Source organism: Enhydra lutris, unplaced genomic scaffold, assembly GCF_002288905.1.
Source record: "Enhydra lutris kenyoni isolate GAN:26980312 unplaced genomic scaffold, ASM228890v2 scaffoldscaffold79, whole genome shotgun sequence".
In the NCBI taxonomy this organism is placed as follows: domain Eukaryota; kingdom Metazoa; phylum Chordata; class Mammalia; order Carnivora; family Mustelidae; genus Enhydra; species Enhydra lutris.
The window spans coordinates 4,032,667-4,046,198 of NW_019154163.1; the positions used below are offsets into that span (position 1 = coordinate 4,032,667).

At 36.0% G+C, this 13,532-nt stretch overlaps 1 pseudogene; it reads left to right on the forward strand.

Moving 5' to 3' along the window:
• The first annotated feature begins 12,675 nt into the window (after positions 1–12,675).
• LOC111160904 lies at positions 12,676–13,163 on the forward strand (annotated as a pseudogene).
• The last annotated feature ends 369 nt before the right edge of the window (positions 13,164–13,532 follow it).

Below are 13,532 nucleotides of genomic sequence, written 5' to 3' on the forward strand. Positions count from 1 at the left end.
TTCCTACCAATGTCAAATAAAGTTTGCTCCCTGTTGCACATGAAACTCTTTTTAAATACCTGAAGACAGCAATCCTGCCTCTATTAAATCTTCCTTTATTCAGGTTAAACATTCACTCCTAAAATGCAGAGTCCCTGTTCTTGGTTTTCTTTTGGATCAGATCAGTATAGCTTTTGGCCCCAAATTACTATAATACAGCCTATTTTAACCCTTGAAAATTACAGTTTACCCAAACATTTGATATTCTCAGGAAATATAGCATGCCTTTGAGTGTAGAAAGAAAAGGATAAATGGAATTTTATTACTCCCTTGTACTTTTTGTGCTTGCAAAGGCAGTTAGTTCATTTCACATTTATGGAATTAAAGGGAAATTGAGACACACTTAACATTAACTATTGAAAGCAATATAAAGTCTGAGATAGTGCCTATTCAACCCAAAATACAACCAATTGGAGTTGTAAAAATTCAGTCGATACACATACAGCTTATACAGTGCCAAACCATCTATTTGATGTCTTTGCACTGACTACATGGTGCTTTCAGATAGACACTGTATTTTAGTTAAAGTTCATTGCAGTCAAACAACCAGCTCATTCAAGTAAACAACTTCTTTGAATTTTTTTTTCCACTGAGTTGACTATTTTGCTAAAACAGCCAGTTAGTCTAGCAAACTCCAGCCAACACCATCTGTTTTTGTGGTCTGTTTATCCACTGAACTAACTAAAACAATTGATCTTGTATTCTGTATACTCAGTTTAAGTAAAAAGCCATGTAAACTTGAACCATAATTATTCTTGAAATAAAATTTAGAATAGTTAATGTACATGAACTCATTCTTCCATGATCATCTTTGGTTTTGTTATAATAATAAAAATCACTGAATGCATACTTTAGATGAAGTGCTATGCTAAGTACTTTATACACACTCTCTCAATCTGTTCTTCACAGCAATCTTATGCAACAACATAACATTACCACTGTTTTACAGCTAGAGAAACTGAGGTCCCAAGAAAGGCAAGCCTCACCTCCCCTAAAAAGCCTTTCTTGACTTCTCCAAACCAGAGGTCACTTCTATGGCCTCACACTATCCATAGTTTTGATCATTTTTCTAGTGAGAATACATTTAATTAATACACTTAACATGCTGTGGTTATTTGCCTTTGCATGGAGCCTCTTTTGTTTCTCTAAGTAGATTGCAATCTCCTACATATCAAAGACTCATTCTCTTAACTACTTTCTTTTCTCCACAGTAAAGTGTCTCCTAAAGTGTTTTTGAACATTTTAGGGATCCACTACTTGTTTCTTGAATGAATGACTTGAATGCATGATGAGTGGATAAATCCTGGGGTGGAGGGGTGAAGTCACACTGAAAGAAAGAGTGGGGAATTAGAATTTAGATGTGATATTTGATTTGACCACCAGGTGTCATAAGTATACCGATGTCCAAACCTTTTAAAATATTTAACACATTTATTTAAAAAATTCCATTAAGGGAGAAGATACACTAAAGGAGAGAAGTATCAGTAACATCCTATGTAACATCAGAAGAACAACCCTTAAAAGGGAATTTAAGAGTTTTAATTTATTTTAATTTTTTAGCATCTATACTTCATTCACATCTCTGGAAACAGTTGGGCTTTTAAATTCATTAGAGATCCCTAGAATATTCGAGCAGTTAAAGACCATCAAGATCTTCCGATCATGACACTTTTTATAGATGAGAATACCAAGGCCCCCAAAACAGAGAGATTAAATTTTCCAAATTCACAGAGAAAATTACTTGCAAAGGATGAAACAAAATCCTCTTGCCTTCCACTACAGAATAATTTTTATTTTTCCAGGAACTTCTAAGATGAAACCCATATTTTTGTAATTACCTAATAACAATACAAACTTTTAGAAATAAACCAATACTAGATTTTAGAACTGTAACCTTGACAGTGAACTATTAAAACATGAGTGATTAGGTGTGTTGTTGTTGTTTTTTTCCCAAAATATCTTAGGACAAATATAGTGTGTGTGTGTGTGTGTGTGTGTGTGTGTGTGTGTGTGTGTGTTTTAAGGTTTTATTTATTTATTTGTCAGAGAGAGAGGGAGAGAGAGCACAAACAGGGGGAGCGGCAGACAGAACAGGCAGAGGGAGAAACAGGCTACTGGTCAAGCAAGGAGCCGGATGTGGGGCTCTATCCCAGGACCCTGGGATTATGACCTGAGCTAAAGGCAGCTGCTCAACTGACTGAGCTACCCAGGTGTCCCAAATATAGTGTTTTTAAAAAGCAGAATTAATACTTTTATCCTTAATACTAAGTTTGTCTAAAAAATCTGCTTAACAGGGGTGTCTGGGTGGCTCAGTTGGTTACGTGTCAGACTCTTGGTTTTCACTCAGGTCATGATATCAGGATCCTGAGATTCAACCCTCGCTGGGCTCCACACTCAGCTCCCAGAGTGTGCTTGAGATTCTTTTCCCCTCTTCACCTCCCTCTGCTTTCACCTTCTCTCTCTGTCTCTCTCTCTCTCTCAAATAAATAAATAAATCTTTTTAACTATCTGCTTAACAGTCCTAGATTAAATTGTTTTTAAACTTTCATTATTTCTTTATATAAGGGTTATAGTTTCACATTAGAAAATAGAGATAAAGAAAAACAAAATATATACATGTCTATCATCAATATTTCCATTGCTAACATATTGGTGTATAACCTACATTTTCCCCCATGCCTATAGATCTATAAATGAATACAAGTATAGATATTTTAACCAAATTTGACTCATACACAAATACTCTTATAATTATAGTTTATTTTCAATCATAATCATTACAAACCTGGTATCATTAATAAACAGACATTTTATTAATAATGATTTATTAATCAATTTATTAATAAATAATCATTTTAATGGTACTTAGAATTTCATCAGAATTATATACCATAATTTAACTAGTGGACATTGAGGTAGATTCTCATTTTTCACTATTGGAAATAATGCCCTGCTAAACATTCTTGTACACCCATCTTCATACATTTGAGCAACTATTTTCTTTGAATAAATTTTTAAAAGTGGAATTGGTAGGCTTATGATCTATAATACCAAATTATCCTCAAGGAAGATATCCAAAGCTATTTGTCTTTCAAATTACAATACTTCAAAATACAATACAATACAATGTTTTCCCATAATATCACAATGTCAAATCTATTTGTTTTCCAAATATACCAAATTCTTTTCAGCTGAAGGAAGAAGTATGGTGTACAGAATTTTGACTCACTATTTAAGGCCTAACTCAGTAATTACCTAGTCATAAATCAACCCAGACAGAATTTATTATTCCCATCCTAACATAGTAGTTTTAAAACTTGAGCGTGTCTAAGAATCATCTGGAGTGCTGTCCCACCCATGGTTTCTGATTTAGTGGGTTTAGGTTAGGGCCCAGTAATTTACATTCCTAATAAGTTTCAATGGATCCAGGGACCACACATTGGAAAACATTGTCCTAACACACTGTATACCAGCAAGGATTGTGTTTTATCCGAGAAACCAGTATATTATCTCCTCACAAATATTGTGAATCATTTAATTAATGCTATAGGCTAAATGTTTGAATTTTTATCCCACCCCAGAGTCATATGTTGAAACCTAATCCTAAATGTGACCGTGTTTGGAGTGCAGCCTTTGGGAAGTAACTAACTCTTTAAAGGATTAGTGCCCTTCTAAAAGAGGCCCCAGGGAGATCACTTGCCCCTTCCACCAGTGAGAAGATGGCCATCTATAAGCCAGAAAGTGGACTTTCAGCAAACACCATACCTGACAACATCTTAATCTTGGACTTCCTAGTCTCCAGAAGACTGAAAACTAAATATTGTTTAAGACACTCAATCTGTAGTTTTTGTTATAACAACAAAAATAGACCAAGACAGACATTCTTTTCCACCCTGAATGAGGAAACTCATGGACAATTTTGTAGCTACATTTCATAACTGTAGTATAATCTGGCTTACTTATCTACATCCAATTATTTCTCCTGTCTTGACTGTGTGGGAAAAAATGATAGTAAAACAAAACAGAAACAGTGACAAAAATATTGCATTATGCTTAGGTTTTAGAAAACAATCAGGATTCCTATGTTAAAAACAAAACAAAACAAACAATTTCTAGGGGGCCTGGGTTAGGACCAGTTGGTTAAGAGTCTGACTCTTGATTTTAGCTCAGATCATAATCTCAGGGTCCTTAGATTAAACCCCACACCAGGCTCTGCACTGGGTGTGGAGACTGTTTAAGATTCTCCCTTTCTCCCTCTACCCAGATCCCTGCTGGAATCCTCTATCTCTCAAAGAAAACAAAACAAAACAAAACAAATCTTCTATACTTCTCAATGCTATAATGAGAAGATGAGCTTTTAAGGTTTTGTTTTGTTTGAGGAAGGCAAGATGTTGGAGAAGTAGGGGACACCATATCAACTGATCCTCTGAATTTAGGTGCGTATTTATCAAATCGTTTTGAACACCCATGAAATCAGCCTGAGATGTAAGAATATACAACTGGATCTCTACAAACAGAAAAACTACTGCTTTTGGCAAGGTTGGAAGGGTGGAGTCATGAATCTGCTGGGATTGGAAGATAAACAGAAGGGGGAGGGAGCCACTGTAAGCTGGCACCTGGAAAATGACATAACACTGGAGGGCAAAATCAGAACACTTAGAAATCTGCTCTTGTAAGAGACACCCTTCCCTGAAGGGGGCTTTGGAAATGAAAAGGCAGAATCCTTGGTAAGACACTGTGGTCTCAGGATAGAAGGGACCACAGAGCAAAAGGAGATTCCTGAAACAGTAGAGGGCTCAAGCATTGGAGCCAGGAAGTAGGTTATGGTCAGCGAGCGTAGGAAGAGACTCTCAACAAGGATCACCAGAAACTGTGAATCGGAAGGGTCAATATCCACTCTTTCCTTGAACAGACTAAAAATTCTTGAACCACCATCTACAACAGGGCAATAACACAAAGGAGTAGTGGCCAGGAAAAGGCTTAGAGCAGAACTGGGTCTGATTCTGGAGCTTCGGGTACACGCATGAGCCCACAGTCTACTCCTAGTTTTAAAAGCACAAAGGCAGAGATACTCCTGGGCCCCTGAAAACTCTTCCAGGAGAGTAGTTGTGGGCTTGCACTGCAGAAAGCTGTGGTTTGCAGCAGCACAAGTAGAAGTGGAGACTGTTTGTCTTGCAGAGTTTATTAAAGATGGCAGACTCTGAATTATCTGTTCTGGGCCAGAGGTTTGGCTGCTGCCATTTTTGCTCTAATCCCCTGAAGAGACATGGAAAGGCCCCAGAGTAAAAAAACTCAGAAATCTGGTTTTCACTAAGCCCATACCCAAGATAGGGGGTGGGGAAACTCTGAACAGGCAGGATTCCCTGAGAAACAGAGCAAAAGGACCCTCCCCCAGAAGGGAGTCTGAAAGAACAGGTGGATGACAATCCTTTGGATCCTATAAGATTGCAAACTCCCAGCACAAAGGGAAAATTGTGTATTGAGCTCCAGGTGGGTCCTCACAACTTATTTATTTTTCAAATATAATTTTCCTTTCCTTTTCTTTCTTTTTTTGTTTTTTTTTTTTTCCTTTTCTTATGCCATTTTCCACTGCTGTATTCCTTATATCTTATCCTCATTTTAACTATATGTCTATTATACCAACTCATTTTTTCATAGGTCCTTTTTAACTTATATTTTTCCACACCTATATTTTTTATAGATACATGCCTTATTTTAACCCATTTTTCACTCTATTCAGTTTTACCTTTTTATGTATACAAGTTTTACTTTCCTAGTAATTTTGGGATATAGTGTCCTCCAACACAGACCAAAATACATCCAGGAACAACTGAAACATCCTGCTTTGTCCACATTGAGAGATTATAGCCCTCCTTTCCTTCCCCTTTTTAAATTTTATTTATTTTCTATTATATATGTATATATAATATGTATTATTTTATTTATTATTAAAAATGTTTATTTTAAATATTTTAAAATAAAAATTTTCACTATTTATTATTAAAAATTAAGAATAATATACATACATGTATTTTTTATATATTTTTTAAATTGTATTTTTATATTTCATTTGGCTTTGATTTTTTGGTGGTGGCATCTGACCATGCCAGATTTTGCTAGGGTGCATCAAACTTGGGTGTAGTCAATACTTTGGACTCTGTCCATTAGTTCAACCATCCATTGACAGAATGACTAAAAGGAGGAACTCCCAACAAAGAAAAGAACCAGAGACAATGTCTTCTGCCACAGAACTAATGGATAGGGATATAAGCAAGATGTCAGAGATAGACTTCAGGATAGCAATCACGAAGTCAATAGCTAGGCTTGAAAAAAGCTTTAGTGACAATATATAATCTCTAAGGGCAGAAATGAGTTCTAGTCAGACTGAACTTAAAAATGCTATGAATGAGATGCAGTCTAAACTGGATAATCTAAAATCCAGGGTAAATGAAGTAGAAGAATGAATTAGTGACCTAGAAGATAAGATGATAGAAAAGAAGATAAGATGATAGAAAAGAAAAGAAGAAAAGATGATAGAAAAGAAGTCTTCCTGAAGGAGACAGGGATAGACAGCTACAGACACATGAAAATAGACTTAGAGAAATCAAAGATGCAATGAAATGCTCCAATGTCAGAATTACTGGGATCTCCAAGGTGGTAGAAAGAGAGAGAGAACAGAAGGCATGTTTGAAAAAAATCATACCTAAGAACTTCCCTAATCTGGAAAGGAAATAAGCATTCAAGTCCAAGAAGCAGAGAAGACCCCTTCCAAAATCAATAAAAATAGATCAACATCCCAACATGTAATAGTGAAGCTTGCAAATCTTAGAGCCAAGGAAACCATCCTGAGAACAGGTAGGGAGAAGAGTTTTCTTACCTACAGAGGGAGAAACATCACAATAATGTCAGACTTGTCCACAGGGACCTGGCAAACCATAAAGGGCTGGCAGGACATATTTAGGGTAATGAATGGAAAGAATACTTTACCCAGCAAGACTGTCATTCAGAATGGAAGGAGAGATAAAAAGCTTTCAGGACAGGCAGAAAATGAAAGAATATGTGACCACCAAACCAGCTCGGCAAGAAATATTAAAAGGAATTCTGTAAATGAAGAGAAACCCCAAGATTCAGGTAGACAAGAAAGAAACAGAAAACCTACAGAAACAGAGACCTTACAGGCAATATAATGGCAATAAACTGATACGTTTCAATAGCTACTTTGAATGTAAATAGGCTAAATGCTCCCATGAAAAGAAACAAGGTTTCAGATTGGATAAAGAAGCAGGACCCATCCATATGGTGTCTACAAGAGACACATTTTGAACCTCAAGACACCTCCATATTGAAAGTAAGGGGATGGAGAATGATTTACCATGCTAGTGAACCTCAAAAGAAAGCTGGGGTAGCAATTGTCATATCAGATAAATTAGATTTTAAAACAAAGACTGTAGTAAGAGATGTAGAGAGAGACTATATCATAATTAAAGGATCTATCCATGAAGAAGATCTAACAATTGTAAATATCTATGCCCCCCAACATGGGAGCAACTAATTATATAAACCAATTAATAAACAAAATAAAGAAACATATAGATGATAGTACATTAATAGTAGGAGACCCCAACACTCCACTCACAGCAATGGACAGATCATCTAAGCAGAGGATCAACAAAGAAACAAGGGCCTTGAATGAAACATTGGACCAGATGGACTTCGTAGCTATATAGAGAACATTCCATCCTAAAACAATAGAATACTCATTCTTCTCGAGTGCACATGGAACTTTCTCCAGAATAGACCACATGCTGAGTTACAAATCAGGTCTCAACTAATACCAAAAGATTGAGATTATCCCCTGCATATTTTCAGACCACAGTGCTTTGAAACTGGAACTCAACCACAAAAAGAAATTTGGAGCTCAAACACTTGAAGTTAAAGAGCATCTTGCTAAAGAATGAATGGGTCAACCAGGAAATTAAAGAACTCAAACAATGCATGGAAACTAGTGAGAATGAAAACACATCAGTCCAAAACTTATGGGATAGTGCAAAGGTAGTCTTAAGAGGGAAATATATAACCATCTAAGCCTCTATCAAAAAATTAGGAAAAAAAAACCTGAATGCACAAGCTAACATTATACTTAAAGGACCTGGAGAAAGAACAGCAAATAAAACTAAACCAAGCAGGAGAAGAGAAATAATAAAGATTAGAGCAGAGATCAGTGAAATAGAAACCAGAAAAAGAGTAGAACCTAACAACAAAACTAGAAACTGGTTCTTTGAAAGAATTAATAAGATCAACAAACCACTGGCCAGACTTATCCAAAAGAAAAAGGAAAGGACCCAAATAAATAAAATCATAAATGAAAGGGAAGAGATCACAGCTTAACACCAAGGAAATAGAAACAATCGTCAGAAATTATTACCAGCAACTATAGGCCAGAAAATTAAGCAATCTATAAGAAATAGACACATTCCAGGGAACTTATAAACTACAAAAACTGAAACAGGAAGAAATAGACAATCTGAACAGACACCTAACCAGCAAGGAAATTGAAGCAGTAATCAAAAATCTACCAAAAAAACAAGAGTCCAGGGCCAGATTGTTTCCCAGGGGAATTCTACCAAACCTTTAAAGAAGAAATAATACCCATTCTCCTGAAGCTGTTTAAAAAAATAGAAATGGAAGGAAAACTTCCAAACTCCTTCTATGAAGCCAACATTATCCTGATCCCAAACCCAAGACCCCATCAAAAAGGAAAATTAGAAACCAACATCCCTGATGAATATGGAAGCCAAAATACTGAACAAGATCCTAGTCAATAGGATCCAACAGTACATTAAAAGGACTATTCACCAGGACCAGATGGGATTTATTCCTGGGATGCAACAGTGGTTCAACATTTGCAAATCAATCAATGTGATGATGCACATTAATAAAAGAAAAGACAAGAACCATATGATCCTCTTAATCAATGCAGAGAAAGCATTTGACAAAATACAGCATCCTTTCCTGATTAAAACACTCTGAAGTACAGAGATAGTGGGAACATACTTCAGTGTCATAAAAGCCATCTATGAAAAACCCACAGTGAATAACAATCTCAATGAGGATAAACTGAGAGCTTTTCACTTAAGGTGAGGAACACAAGGATGCCTACTCTCACCATTATTGTTCAACATAGTACTAGAAGTCCTAGCCTCAGCAATCAGAAAATAACAACAACAAAAATTAAATAAATAAAAGGCATTCAAATTGACAAAGAAGCAGTCAAACTCTCTTTGCAGAGGACATACTTTTTGTGGAAAACCCAAAAGACTCCACCCCTAAATTATTAGAATTCATGCTGAATTCATGGCTGAATACAAAATTAATGCACAGAAATCAGTTGCATTTCCTAATTTATCTGGTCCACAGTTTCCTCCACTGTATAATGTATAACAATGTTGTGTACATTCAAAGAGTCAATATAATGTATGCAGTGCATGTATATGCTACATAGTAATACTGCAAGAAGTGTTATTATTCTTATTTGTTTTGTATATTTCCTATAAGTCATGAAAGAAGGTAAACTATAAATATATTTCAAACCCCAACTCAAGTTCCTTGTACCCCTGACCTCTCCATTTCTTTTTTATTTCTATTTATTTATATATATATATATATATATATATATATATATATATATATATATATAGCAACTTATATTCTAATAGTATCAGTGTTTACTAACAAGTAAATTTACTGATCATTTACTATGTGTCACCCACTTTAGATATATTATGTCATATAATCCTCATGACAATGCTACAAGGAAGGGATATACTGCCATTTTGCCCATTTGACCATTAAGAAATTATCAAACTCTTACCTATGTATTATTATCTCCAACTAGAATATTATTTGCTATTATGTCTAGGGTGTAGATTATGAACACTAGTACCTTGACAAACCCTTTATCTGCACTAAAATACAGACTACACCAGTAGTGGACCGAGAATCTTACTCTGTCAATCCTACTGCAAACATCCATGGCTTGATCACTGGCCTTTTCAGGATTTTCCTAGTTTCTCTCATAGTCATATATTTAGTTTATATTCTCCAGGAAATCTGGCCCTTAAAATTGTTTTAAAGTAGGAAACTCCATTCATTTTATTTAAAGCTTTCAACCCTTCCTAAAATAAATGGCTTTTGTAAATGGCTTTTAGGTAGCTATTCCACTTAGACAAGATTCTCTTTTCTCTTTTTTTTTTAAGATTTTATTTATTTATTTGACAGAGAGAAATCACAAGTAAGCAGAGAGGCAGGCAGAGAGAGAGGAGGAATCAGGCTCCCCGCTGAGCAGAAAGCCCGCTGTGGGGCTCAAACCCAGGACCTGGGATCATGACCTGAGCCGAAGGCAGTGGCTTAACCCACTGAGCCACCCAGGCACCCCAAGATTCTCTTTTCTCCAAATGCAGGACAATAAAAGTTTCCTGCCCCTGTCTGGCAATGCTACTGGTTTCAGATAGCAAAAGGCTTAGGAACAGAATAGTCTCACCACTATTGTGCTCCTTTGGCTGTGTCTGTGCTTTATGTTTCTTTCTGATGACTGAGCCAAGCAGACATGGTTGTGGATCACTACTTCTTCAGAAAAGTTAGCAACAAGAACTATGGTAAATTGCCTGCTTATGAATGTTCCAACTCATTTGTCCCAAAAATACAGTATGTTACCTGCAAGAAATATTAAAAAATCATTTCAATCTTCATTTTGACCTCATTTGGTAGGATACAAAATGGTAAAGGAACTTGCCCAGGGATAAAGAGACTCACTGTTAATTAGATCTTGAATTGTGGCTAAAAATAAGCCTCTCAGTCAAATAATCTTTCTGCTTCACCTGTCTGCATCCCTAATGAGAGAATAAAATTCTGTGTAAACCTCCCCAAAACCAAGGGCACCAATGGTAAGGGAAAGCACAGAGCAGATGGGTTGTGGTTAAGTGAGAAGCAGAGATTGACATTGAGGAATTTTTAACTACTAACAGCCTTTTCTATTATCCTCTGCTTTTAACAGCCATTCTTTGGAGTATAAGCAGGACTTGTGTCCCTTCCCCTACTTATCTCATTTTATGTACCTTCAAGTGCAAAACAATAGTTACCTAGGCCTTAGAACACAGCTTTCCCTCTAAATATAATGGATATTAATTAACTAACTAATGTAATATTTTTCATCCTTTCAATGTATTAAGCATTGTTTTAGATACTGATAAGATGGTATATAGGCAACATGGTCTCTGCACTCATGAAAATTGTAATCTCATACTATATCCACCTTATCTTTTCTACCCAAAGAAATAATATTCATTTATTAATAAGTGCATGGCCCATGGACATTTTAAATCACATTTTTTCAAATTTTCTCAAGATAAATTAGATTGTTTTAAATAATGTATAATATTCCTCCAAAATGTGTGTTCTTTTTCTAGAATCACCATACATTAGGTTGACCATACATTCTGATTTGCCTGGAATAGAACTGGATTTCATTTGTTATTATAATGTAATTAATAATGATACTCCCTTTCACTCTTTAAAATGTCTTAGTTTGGATAACAGCATATGATCACTCTGCCATCTACCCACTCACACAATCTAGGTGATACCTTTAACATCTACACCTATGAACACCCACACATATCCCATAAATTCTATTGTCCTAATTTTTAAATTTAGCTAGTTCTCTCTGTACCACCTCTATTCTAATTTAGACAACCATCATCATCTCTTTATTATTTATTCTTACCAGCCTCTATTGGTTCCCTCTACTTCCAATTTTGTCTATTTGAATAAACATATTTTTCATTAAAGTGATCTTTCTGAATTCCAAATTTGATCTCACTATTCTGTTGCCTAATTCTTCCAAGGATTCACCTGTACCTAAAAATAAAAAAAAAACAAAACTCCCTTACTATAGTATATTAAGTCCTTCAGTCCTATATTTCCAACCTCATTTCTATAACTCTACACTTCACCACAATGCTCCAACCATGCTGAAGTACTCACATTTCCATGAATATGTGATGTGTTCTGATATACTGATGAACATGAGTAAATAATTTATGCTCTTGCAATATTCTTTTCCTACTTTTCATGTGACTAATTTTCTTTCAGCTCCTAATTTGGAATTATCTTCTGGAAAGCCTTCCCAGATTTCTCCCCAAGTCTGACTTAGGTACCTCTCTGTGCCTTTATAAGATCCTGTGCTTCCCTTATCAATTGGATCATGCACTGGATATTATACTTGGAGACATACATTGAATTTTTCTTGATCAAGTATACATCAAGAGAAATAGAAAAGTTCCTTGCAAGCATTAGATATTCAAAACACATTTGTTTAGTAAATAAATTAAGGAAATGATAGAATTCTAGGTGCAAGATAAAATTAATATTGTTAGAAATTAGCAGTCAGCATCCCCATCCACCTTCCACCCAAATAATAACAGGTGAGCCTACATAAAAGATTGTCCTGAAAACTTCCATTTCTAGATGAGATGGACTAAATCTTCTCCATCCCATTATTCTTGATAGCTATGGCTAAAATTCCTGGATAAAACTTATAAAACAAATGTCAGAAGACTCTATTTCTCTTGACCTCATATTGGAATTCAAACTGGCTATCAGCAAGGCAGTAAGTATGGGTTGGTTTGGGTTAAAGAAATGCAGAAGAGCTATTTGTAGAGAAGATTTGATCAACTTCCTGTGTGGAAAAGTTCCTCCACCACAAAACTCTAGACCTTTCCCAAGAAAGACTATAGTGTCCCCTAACTGAGCTACTTCAATGGAAATCAGCTCATCTGTAGAGACTATTTCTCAACCCTTCTGGGAAACAGAGCTCTGCATGGTCTTAGTGGTACAATGGCTAGTATAAGCATACATTTGAGTACCCCAAGCTCTCTTATACATATAAGCAATGGATGGAATGCTAGTTGAAGGATAAATGGACTCCATGATGTCATATTGAACACTTTCACATCAGAAGAAATGACACTCCACTTGGACAATGCGTGAACCAGAAGGTGTACTTAGTGCAGTGTGAACATATGATTACAGACTTGCCAACCCATAAACACAACAGAATGATTTAAACTCCAGACATTTTTACACCCACCATGCTGCTTGAAAGCCACTTGATCTCTGACATATACTGCTATTGCAAAGGAAACATGAGCCATCTTCCCTTACAAACTGTTTAAGACAAGTGAATTCTATAGTGGTTGCCATAAAAGGAATTTCTGGGTATTTACAGCAGATGCCTCTTATAACTATGGCTTTTTTAAAACTAAAATCCTGGCGCACCTGGGTGGCTCAGTGGTTAAGCCTCTGCCTTCGGCTCAGGTCATGATCTCAGGGTCCTGGGATCGAGTCCCGCATCGGGTTTTCTGCTCTGCAGGGAGCCTGCTTCCTCCTCTCTCTCTCTCTGCTTGCCTCTCTGACCACTTGTGATCTCTCTCTGT